Raw genomic sequence first — 9,713 nt, 5'->3', positions numbered from 1 at the left:
TCCAAAAACATCCATTGAAGAGCTATAAACAGGGCTGGAAATTAAGGTTGCCTGCTCACCCAAAGCAAGCGGTTTACAAAAAGGGCGAGTACCAAAAAGAGAGCACTAGCCCATTGGGCGAATGGTAATTAAAAAGTAAATAATGAACTACAAACAGAGAATCGTGCTAAACTGTATATAGATCATTCATGTCTCTATAGCCCCTTTTCCGTGGCTGAGCTGTACTGTACCGTGCTGTGAAAAAGTGATCACTGGTTCTGGATGCATTGCCATTGGCAGCAGAAGCGAACCGTGATAGTTCTCAGAACTAAATTTTTCCACTCTTTCAGAGAGTTGCCAAAAAAAAGTACTAGGAATTTTGGGGTGGAGCTAGCAGTCCTGTAAATCGATGATTGGTCCAATGCAAACGTCCTGTGAATCTAAGCAAACCCAATACCATTTGTAAATACCTGGTAGCTGAATGAGTTGAATAAATTAAAATAAATGCAATTAGGACAGCCTTACCAAAAGAAACTATAGGCTAAATTTGACACATCGTAATAATCCCATAATAATGTCTTCAGTTCCCTGTTTTTCCATTTGAGTTGTGATTTTAGTAAACCAGATAAGGATTAGTTATCTGGATAGCCTATTGCACTGCATTGGTGACATATACAATATATTGTGAACATTGGGCCTCATTCGCGAAACGTGTATGATCACATTTGATCGTAAAATGTGCGTAGGAACGTTTCCAAGAACAATTTGGCATTCATCATTTTTTTCTTATTTGTATTTGTTCATGGCCGTTTCCTTATGCTAATCACATGAACAGGATTGTGCATGAAATTTACAAACAGTCAGCATTCATTCTAATACACCTAGGATGTGCACAAAAACAAAGGTCTGCTCATGTGTCATGAATCCCTTTTTTGTAGGAACATTTCAAAGAACAAAATGAAGAATAATTTAAGAAAAGTTGTACGAATGAGGCCCATTGTCTGCACTAAAGTTATTATTGCAGTTTTTGCGGTGACAGCAATTTGTTTGTATATTGGGTTCAGTGTTTAGAGGAAATGAACTGTTTTAATAAATAGATTGCATTGTCCGTTAAATATAGATGAAATGCGCTACAGGAGCCACAGGGAAAATTTGGACGTTTAATTTCATAGATAGTGTTAAATTACTCTGAGAAACATCATATGCTGCAGAACTGCATAAATGTAAACACATTTGTCTGGTAATGTGGCATAAATCCATTTTCATTTTGCTGCGCGTAATGCTTTGACATATGAGGGGTAGAAACCGAGACGCTTAAGACTGTGCCTCTCTTGGCTGATGGTTCAGTGTTCACATTCACAGACAAATAAACAGAATCATGAATAGTGAAAAGGATGTGCCTCGAGTCAGTTGGAGAACAACACAGATTCAGTTGAACTTGCAGTTTTGCAAACCTCCGCACACATATACACACACACACACACACACACATACATTTCATGGTCCCTCTGTACTGGAGCTGCTAAGCAATAGTAAACCATGAACCAACAACACAAATGACAGGTACTTCAAGCCTCTCCTCTCATGCCGTCTTATCCTTACTGTCCATCTTGTAGCATTCATTTGAACCTTTCCCTACACAAAAAAAACCTGCATAGGAAACATCTTGGCTCTCTTTGTAATACTGATGAAAAACGAAATCGTTTAAGCCGGCGTCAATCAATCTCCGCAAAGACGCATTTGTAGAGCTACTTTCCATAATAGTTTTTATTGTGATGTGCAGAACACTCTGGTCTGGGCAGTGGCGTCATTGAAATTAGTCTGACTCAATGTGCAGCTGCCCTGCTGGTGATGGGTCCCCATCTGCCCGGGGCCTGTCAGTCACCGTGCCCACTGGAAGCCCTATGTTCCTGGGCTGACAGGGCACTACACAGCGCCAGGCTAATCAACATCAGGACACATTGGACAAACTTCAATAAGAGTCTCATTTGCATATTTATTCAAAGATTTAATGAGAAGAGGGGGTGGAAAACTGAGGCTTCTTCCCACACCAGACATCATTTGCCTTTGGTTCCTTTTAAGAACAGTGCACAGTGAAGCTGTGTAGTCGTACCAACACAGCATGCATCAGGACTTGCAATGATCTGTTGTAACAGTGGATAACAATTCAGAGAATATATGTGTCATGAAATTGGACTAATGTTACACATTAAAGTGTGTGCAGTTCACAATAATGACAGGTTCGCTTAGAACCTCATGTATAGTCATGTGGGGGTTACAGGAAATATGTTTGGCAAGATAAATGTTATGCGGTAAATCGAATTTGAATACCTCTGCAGCATTTCATTCAAGGTGGTTAGCTGAGCCTTCTCAAGCTCTTTGCAATACTCTAAAATATTAATTTGGTAAAAAAAGGATATAAAAGCTGCAGATCAATATCCACTAGACACAGTAATAATGGTGATTATGATCACCACAAACAAAAATCAGAAGAAAAATAGATCAAGGTGATTGGAGTGACTTTCAGTTGCACAGTTTTCAGTTGACTTTCAGTTGTCACAGATACAGTATTTCATGTTTGGGGCTGCAGTATGTTTATGCATGTTTAACAAACTGTTGAGGAAGCACAGAATCGTCTAGAATGTGGTTGTATGCTGTAGCATTAAGATATGTCTTCTCTGGAACTAAAGGGCCTAGCCAAAACCATGAAAAACAGCCACATACCACCCATAGTCATATAGTGTATATCCTCATCCGGATCTTTGATTGCAGTGGTCGACCATGGAAATTGGAAAGGGAATGAAACGAGGTTTGATTGGTTGTGAACGAATGCAGCAGCAACACATCCACTGATAATCATCATAATCCAGCCTATTTTCCACCTGTACCGACCACTTTGAGCTGTGTGCTCCTCGCCCCTGGTCACAAAATACCAGAATTAAATAGCCATGCCCAGTGCACCCACATGCCGCGCCATTGACTATACCCATGCGAAATTGATTCAGGAAATAGAGCCTTAACGGTGCTCTGTTCGAGAAGTGTGTGTGCTCACTGTGACTTTAATGGCTTTCCAAAGGTGGTCTGTGAGTAACAAAACTGCGGTCAACCTACTGTAGCTAGGTTACATACACAGTCATGCACTATCCTGCTGCAAGCATGTCATCAATAACAAAAAGGCCACTGCAAGCAGTGTACTTAGCCAGATGCAAGAACCATTTTTTAAGTGAGCAAATGCCACACCTTGCTTTTGTGGACACATCTCAAACAAATTACTTTTCTGTTTCCCTTCCAACAGGTGCATCATTGTTATAATGGTACCTGGGTGCCTTAACTTGACACCGACCATTAGGACGCAGTAAATCTGTAGCACATCGTCTCTTATTTACCCAGGACGTGCCCTGAGGGCATTTGTTAGGCACAGTTCCATACACAATGTACACAAAATGGTGACAGCATAATGATGCTGTACAGTCACTTAGCAGAGGAGTCCAAATGGTTACCTGTAAGCTATCAAACTGCAAGAATGTGCTGTATTTAAACAAGGAGACTGCTGAGTTGGGGAGTGGGGGAGTAGCCTCTTGCAGAGGAGGATACCACAGCTGTACAGCAAAGTGCTTTTTAATTCTGAGTGCTCTTGTACTAATCTAAATAAATTCCAATGAGGGTTTAATCAAATCATCCTTTTATCATTCACACAAAAACACCTCCACTCCCCGTGGCTCTGTTGACATCATTCAGTCTCCAGGACTCTTGCCCCTCCCCACTGTGCAGCGATTCAGAAAATGTCCGGCACAAATTAGGTGGTACTTTTAGCCTCCGACTCTCTGTCTGTCGCTGGGCAATTTCCGATCTGTCAGCTTTGTGTGTACCCACTGAACTACTGCTAGCAGTCGTAATGGGAAGAAAGGGACCTTCCTGACAAGAAGGAAATAAAGGGGCAAGCTGAGGTGTGCATAGTGAAATGTGAGTGTTGCATGGAAGAGAAGAGAGGAAAAGATCTGAAAAACCAAGGAAGGAGCCCCACGAGTGGGGGAGAAGAGAGTGCACGTAAAGGAAAAAGAGGACGGGGCAATTACAGAACATTGGATAATCGTAGGAAGGTTATGGGCATGCCACTCTGTCAGGAAACCCTAAACGACCTTCCTGAGGTGTGGAATTCAGTCCACTTCAAAGATGTGTCTGACATTTCAGCATTTAGGAGACACTTGTATTCAAAGCGATTTCCACAGATCATATTTATACATAGAATCGATTTATATGCGTGGACATTTAACTGAAGTAATGAAGTAAAATTACTTTGCTCAAGGGTACATCTGTTACGCCCCTCCTAGGAATTAAATCCAAAACCTTCTGAGTCACAATCCCAGTTGCCTAACCACTAGGCTACATTGCCGCTCTTTGTCCAAGTGTAGTCAGGGCGGAGAGATAGAGTGTGTGGTTTACAATATCAAAAGCTGCATACATCTTAGGCAGGATTAGAACAGAAAAGAGGGAAGATACTCCAGCTGCCTGAAATGCTTCAGTGATGGAGAAGAGGGCAGTCTGATTTGACAACTAGCCTTGAAACTAGACTAAAAGTGGTCAAAAAGATCATTCTGCGAGATGAAGTAAGAAAGTTGATTAGATGCCGCAGGTTCCATGGTTTGGTGGGAATGAGGATTAGAGAGATGGGGCAATAACTCTGGATGCTGGATGCTGGAGAAGAGGTGAGGAAATGGGGTCAAGGGTTATAGTCAACTGGTTGATGTGATGGTAGCGGTTGAGATATCTCAGTGCCTGTAAGGCAAGATTCTAAAATGAAGGTTGGGCAGAGGAGAGTGGGTCATAGAATCAGATGGATAAGGGGGCAAGAGGGGGGCTGTGACATCAGAAAGGAGCTGCGGATGTCTGCTGTTGTCTTGCAGAAATGGTCTTAAAATTCATTTGTCGAAAGGAATGGAGGAGAAGGAGAGTTAAGAAGTAAAGAGGGAGGGTTGTGTAATTGCTGAAATAAATTTGGAAAAGGAAAATCCTCAAACTAAGTGCGCATCAATTATTTTTCAGGATTATTTGGCCAAATTGTATGTTATGCAGCATATTTGGTGCAGTCACTTGTGTAGCATAATTCTGGTGGGTGCATATATGCCTGTCATCACTTTGGCACAATGTAAAAAATATTGCAGCTTGCTTGCTCTGATATTCGAATTATAACAAATGGTTTGATTTCACCATGTAATGGAATTAAAATTTTTTTTTAATGTACTATAGGATTTGTACCCACAATTTATTAATCTCAAAACTAAAAAATGAGAGCCCTGTGGCTAAGGACCCCCATGACCTCCAAATGGTTCTTTTTTAAACCTTTTTTCAATGCCCATTAAAGACTGTAATACAGTGGAACATTATTACACTGAGGTCTTTCTAAATCATGTTGTATATTATGTATTTGAAGATGCTCTCATTAAAACAGAGGTTCCCGAACCTCATTCCTGGAGTAGCCTTGTGTATACTGGTTTTCATTCAGAGGGTAAATAATCCCTCTAAACACCTAATTAAGAAAAAATATCAACTTGTTAAAATTCTGGGATTGCAAATGTGGTTGGAATGAAAACCAGCAAACACAGAGGTACTCCAGGACCAAGGTTGGGAACCACTGTATTAGAAGATATAGGCAAAACAACTTTATGTTGATGAATATTTAATGAATGGCACACCATGTAAGTCTAGTTAAGGAGCTTGGAGCCTCTGCTCATGCAGACACACAAATTTGTAAGATAAGTGTGATTCATCAGGGAAACCGTTACTATGTGGGGTATCCACAACCTTGACAAATACATTTTTATGCATATGCAGGATTATCGATTTGAGTCAAATTTAGAGTTAAATTTATGTCAAGTTTGATAAATGAAAAATGTGTTGAAGCACTGGAGGATAGTCGTGGTTTTCTGAAAGTGCAGTTCCACATTAGCCAGAAGACGAGGAACAGCAGTCATTGTCAATTGGAAGGACTCCAATTTCTAAATTTATAGAAACAATTTAATCTGTACTGGCCCAATGCGTAGGATGTAAATAACAGCCATGAGGGTTCATTTCAGCTAAGAGGTAATATAGGTCTTGTGAGTGTATGTAATTTATGGAAGTAGTGTCAGCCTTTATTATCAATAATGGTATTACCAATGCTGCATGATCCATATCTCTCAGAGAGTGAGAAGTAAAAATGTCGGACTCCTGTGTATATTTATTAAAAGGGACTGTGCATAGCCAGTTGGCTGTCCTGAATTAGCTGTCAAATTTGGCTTCATTTTCAGTCAGGCCATATTTTCAGATAACACTGAAATATAATGAATCATAATGGTGGAGTCAAGATGATGGCGTGAAACTAAATATTTCAAGTGTAAATTAATGTTATTGCAAAGATATGATCAAAAAGAATGAGTATGTTCATGTTTTAATATAAATTTGTACTTTGCAAAAGTGTTTAGTGGAGATCATGTAGCATAGTAACACAGTGTTCAGTGCTGATGGAGTTAGCAAAATCTGATAGCATGTCATCTGTTTGAAAATAAATGAAAAACAAGAGGAGGCAAAATGGAGCAATGTACATTTAAGATTCTTTACTACCGGGATGAAGAAGACTTGGGGAAAACAATCTTTTTTTGTGCTTACCAAAGTCAAGCTTTCTGGTTACAGATGAATTTTACTTTTGATCAGCCACCTGTAGTCTATAAAGCATACTTTGATGATGCAATGATTACATAAGTCAACTGGTGGACTGCGGAGTAAAAACAGTCTTTGAAAGACGTCCTTGTCTTTGTTCACAGACACAATGAGATGGACTTAAATGTTGGAAAAAAGGGCATCGTAAACTGGGAGAAAATAAATAAATTAAGAATTGAATGTTTTTTAAAGAAGGCTTGACAGTAAATTAATAGCAGTAAATTATGAAAATATAGCAACTGAGTATGACGCAGGATTCTGTCTTGAAGGGCTTATCTAGCATTAGTTACAACTGGGATTCAATTAGTTGCATGCTGTGCCTTGTCATTGACTTCGGAGTGCTTCATGGGAACTGTGTTGTGCTAAATGAAAAGTGAAACACAAATCTCTATCAAAACTCTCATTTGACATTTTACCGGTTTCTTCATTTGAAACTGAAAAGTAAACTCAATTAAACAGAACATAAGAAGCTCGTTATGTAGTTCATTATAAGTTTTAGTTTTACAGCATTGTACTAAGGCGGCGACATCATGGGTTGCTGAGTGCTTGCAATTTGTGGTCATTGAAAGCACAGACAGATGCTCAGAAACCTGGAGATCAGTATGTCTTTAAAAAATGGATGCCATCTTGACTTGATATATCCCACTTTGCTGAACGCATAAATCATGTTAACATTACCTGGGCTAAACTTTTTAGCGTGTTAAGCTGATTCTTGCCTTGTCAACTTATTCATAATTGATGATGTTTAGCTTTTCCAACTTGGTATCATTGTGCTTATGAATGGATACAGGAACTGGAGTTGCAGAGGGCAGTGGTGGAAAATCCAGGCTCCTGTATTTTGGCTAGGACCTCACCTGGATTTGCTAATTCCTGCATTTATTTAACTTTAAAGGGAAGGTGGAGCTTTTATATGGTTTTAATTCCAATTTCAGACCATTTATACATTAATGTACCAGTAGTAAGGCGTTTGTTATGGTCATATTTAAAAAAAAATATATGTATGTAAAATATATTTTATTTATTTAGCACTTTTTAGTGTACAAGCACACTATCCAACAAAGAGATATGAGAAGTAGTCAGAATCAGAGAATATAAGGAACTACATCAAAATGGATATAGAGACATGCATAATATAGATAAAATATAGTTTATTATTAATTGTCAAAAGCAATAAATACACAATTAAGATAAAAATATGAGTTTAATTACAACACAAATGAATGTACCTCCAGTCCAAACTGTGTGATCTCAGACACATATGCTGGTTTTCAGTGATGAATGTGATGTTCAAATAAAAAGGAAATGTTTCCCTCGTTTTACAGCCTGTAGTTCACTTAAGGATATCTTTGCTAAATGAGAAACTAACCTTCAGGTAAAATAGGATTTGTAAAAAATGCATTAATAAGCTTTACATTTTGCCTCCTAATTGAAACTGTTGGGTTTTTGCTGGGTACACATTTTTCTTCTTTAATGCAACAGTGGGCATGAGGAGTGATGTGCATATGGTATGAATGATTATTCATCATAATGTCATATATATAATAATGTATGTGCAATACTGTCCATTCTTTCAGCCACTTATTTTTTCTTTGCTGTATCAAGCACTGAATTGTGTGGGAGCTTATTGTTTCCCAAAGACAAACATAAACACATCATTTAAATATTGTGAAAAAAACTGTAATGTGCTATTTAATTAAAAAGTAGATCTGCTGTGCAGTTAATCCAAAATGTAATATTACATATCCACAATTGGTATACAACCAATGCAGTCTTAACTGATTTTTCTACAATATTATGGGTTGAATATAGGGTTTGGTGAGTCATACATACCGCATCAAACTTGGTTTCATCAGAAAGAAGTGTCAGAATTCTGGATTATGAATCAGCAGTAAAAAAAAAAAAATCTATATTAATAAAATATAAATGGTAATTATCACCGTTGTATTACAGCTTTTTAATATCATGCCGTTTAAGTTGTAGGCTCTAGGGACAGTTTTATTCCCTCCCAGTATAAAGATGTTTGTCAAGGCTAGTTTTGATTTATGTGTGGTCATACCTGGATTTGGTTTTCACATGGGAATGAATCCATTTGTTTAAAACCAAGGCTTGAAAATTTGATTCGGCACGGCTCCTCGCTGCACATTATCTTAATTACATCTTTTCACAATGTCTGTATGGGAGGCTAGTTTAGTGAGAACCACTCAAACCTTCTTGATGGGGACTGTCTTAAGAAACCTGATAGAAGTAGTTATAAAATATCCTCATGTTGTATACAAAAGTGCAGAATATATAGGACTTGACAGTAGGACTTGAAAGTTTTATGAGTGTAAAATTATTTTTAAGTCATTACAGCATATCCCAACCTCTTCTAGCTGACCGTTGCATATTACGGTTGTCCTAGTATAGGACTTTGTCTATATTGTATGTTCAGGGCTGGACAAATGGCATAGTCTGCCTTTAAAATACGTGCAGGGTAGGAGGATGCTACAAAGCTTGCAATGATGTAGCCAATGTTTGATGTATGGGGCAAAAGTATCCAAAAGCATTGCCAATGTTCTTCTGATGCACCTAGGAACTTAATCAAGTTCAATTCTTTAAGAGACACCCCACAGTGGCAGTCACCTCACCTACCAGCAGCCAGTACAGAGGCTTGGGTTCAACCATACTCTAAGCACTCACCACAACTCAGATCCTGATTGTTAAGCATAACCTGCAATTCCACATAATGGAATTATCAGTGACAATGCAGCTAATTTAGTAAAAAATGTCAGAGGTGCCAGTGCCAGCTTGTTTTCCTCTTGCTGGGGTAATCAGGCATTTCTGCTTCATAACTGCCTTTTTCCCTGCATCCCACAGGGTTTTGTCCTTCCCACCATCGACACTGCAGGTCAGTAATCATCTGGACACAAGTGAGTGCAATCAAACCAGTAAGCCCCATGCATTTAATGTCTGCCAGACTTCCTGTTTATCTGTCCTTATTTACATTTTCTGGACAGCCACGCAGTATGTAAAATAAAAATGAATATCTTTTGAAAAGA

Source organism: Anguilla anguilla, chromosome 6 (assembly GCF_013347855.1).
Source record: "Anguilla anguilla isolate fAngAng1 chromosome 6, fAngAng1.pri, whole genome shotgun sequence".
Taxonomy (NCBI): domain Eukaryota; kingdom Metazoa; phylum Chordata; class Actinopteri; order Anguilliformes; family Anguillidae; genus Anguilla; species Anguilla anguilla.
The sequence above is the reverse complement of the archived record's forward strand: the minus strand, read 5'-3'. Positions refer to the sequence as shown.